We start from the raw sequence: 2,500 nt of genomic DNA, 5'->3' as shown, positions 1-2,500 counted from the left end.
TGGTGAGAGACAGGGGGAGTTACAGTTGGCTACACGCAGTCATACCACAATATGACTGGCCTCATTCTCCTCCTCATCACTGCTGAAGTGCACACTTCTAAAATCTCTCTCTCGCGCCCACTCCAGATATCTTCTGTGTGTCCTTGATCACCTTCTCCAAAGCTCTGAGAACATGTGAGTGTGACTTAGATACCAATATCCAGACACACACACACACACACACACACATATCCACAATTCATTCTGTCGGGCCCACAGGGACCAAAGACTGAGTCGATTCCATGCCACAGAGATATACCTGCACCTTCTTTCCAATATACTGTTGCACTCAATATGTGCACACTGTTGAACGCAGGATGCCAAGGTGGGATAATGCACATCAACTGAATCCAAATGCAACATCCAGTCCAAATATCCGGAAACATACGGTCAAGATAACTAACATTCTACATGTTTCCAAATAAGCTTTCAGCATAAAAATGTAAAAATAAAACATTGTTCTCCATGGCAGGTGAAAAAGAAATACAAAACAAAGTAAAATATACACCAGTGCATTATTCAGCAAGCAATTGTCATTTTCTTTAATGTGCCGCCTGACAGCTTAACACAATAAAACAATCAAACAGAGCAACAAACAAACACAGAATTTAGACGTGACATATCCCCAAGACATTAATTATAGTTGTGTCCCTTACTCATGCTGTGTTGCAATTCATCTCTGGCTTTTTGTAGATTTGTGTGTATATTTATATCGTATTTATTCAGTTAATATCATCCTGATAGATACGACTCCCATTGTACCAGAAACTATGCATTTTACAATATATATGTATACTGTACCTTAAACAAAGGTTATACTTAATTTAAACATAGAAGGTTTGTCTTCATTCTTGGGATTGAAAAGAAATGGCCATTTAGCTGAACATTAAAAGGAAACATTTTCCTTGTATATGGGGATGTAAATGTTGACCTCCCTCTGTCACCCTTGACAACCCTTGTGGGTGGCTACAGTGATTGAAAAACCACACACTCTACCCTCATCTAATGTCATTGTGCCTAATAGAATGGCAAAAGAACAGCTGTTATGGAAAGCTTTCATTCATTACTACACCATAGCAGAAAAAAAAGCATAGCGTGTCCTGTCCCTATACAGTACCTTCACCGCTAACTTCAATACTGTCTTTTCAATCTCTGCTGTATGATGGGAGGTTTTATAACAGAAAAAGGTCACCATATGGAAGGCATGGAGGAATAACTTGGACACACAACAACAGCAGCAACTGAGTGTGAGTGTGTATGTGAGTGTGTGTGTGAGTGTGTGTGTGTGTGTGTGTGTGTGTGTGTGTGTGTGTGTGTGTGTGTGTGTGTGGTTGTGTGTGCGCGTGTGTGTGTGTGCGCGTGTGTGTGCATGTGTGCTTGTGTGAGAGTGATGATGTAATATATGTATGATCCATTTCAGATAAGTTCAGATAAGTTACCACGATAGGTTCAGTCAGAAAGACAATAATAGGGTCAGCTACGGCACAGTCACACTGGACAATGTTTCATGCTCACAGCGTCAGTCAATAATATCTTCCCAGTGTGTCCTTTTTTTTTATAGACCTTTGGTTCCGTTGACTCCCCAGTCAGTGAGATGTGAGATGCACGGAGGCTTTCAGGAAATCACATATGACCACTGGCAGGAAGGGACATTGATTAAGAATCTGCTCGATAGGTCAATCAACATTTCCATGCAAAACACAGCAAGTGAGAGGGAGAGTGCAATGCCACTGTGGGTGAGCTGTCAAAATTAAAATGAATAGATAAATAAATAAACAACAGCGAGAGAAGGAGTACTTTAACAAGCACCTGTCTATTATTGTGGAGGCCCCTGCAACTGGTTAACAGTGTTGATTAATTTCACCAATGGCCCATTGGCATTACTGAAGGCAGTGAAAGACAAAGTGAGGTCTCCAACACATTAGGACTGTCACCAACACACTGGTGAGGTCTCCAACACACTCTCTGCCGACAGCGTGAAGAGGACACTTGCTGCTATCAACACCCGTAAGGCAACAGGTCCAGACAGCATCCCAGGTCGTGCGCTGAAGGACTGCGCAGGGGAGCTTAAGGATGTCTTCACAGACATCTTTAACACTTCCCTGAAGCAAGCCATCGTCCCATCATGTTTCAAAGCTGCCACCATCATACCTGTGCCGAAGAAAACTGCTCCATCCTGCTTCAATGACTACCGCCCTGTGGCACTGACACCCATCATCATGAAGTGCTTTGAGCGGCTTGTCATGTCACATATCAAATCCATTCTCCCCCCCACCCTGGACCCCTTCCAATTTGCATACCGAGCCAAGCGGTCTACAGAGGATGCAATCTGCTCTGCCCTCCACCCAGCCCTCACCCACCTGGAAAAAAGAGACTCATATGTGAGATTGCTGTTTATAGACTTCAGTTCTGCATTCAACACCATAATACCACAACAACTCATCTGCAAACTTGACAAACT

The 2,500-nt window shown here is 43.0% G+C and overlaps 1 protein-coding gene across 1 annotated transcript in view; it reads right to left on the bottom strand.

The window, feature by feature from the left end:
- tsnare1 (T-SNARE Domain Containing 1) overlaps nt 1-2,500 on the bottom strand; it is a 142,271-nt gene that overhangs the window by 46,823 nt on the left and 92,948 nt on the right. The window lies entirely within an intron of this gene.

Source organism: Alosa sapidissima, chromosome 10 (assembly GCF_018492685.1).
Source record: "Alosa sapidissima isolate fAloSap1 chromosome 10, fAloSap1.pri, whole genome shotgun sequence".
Classification (NCBI taxonomy): domain Eukaryota; kingdom Metazoa; phylum Chordata; class Actinopteri; order Clupeiformes; family Clupeidae; genus Alosa; species Alosa sapidissima.
The sequence above is the reverse complement of the archived record's forward strand: the minus strand, read 5'-3'. Positions and strand labels throughout refer to the sequence as shown.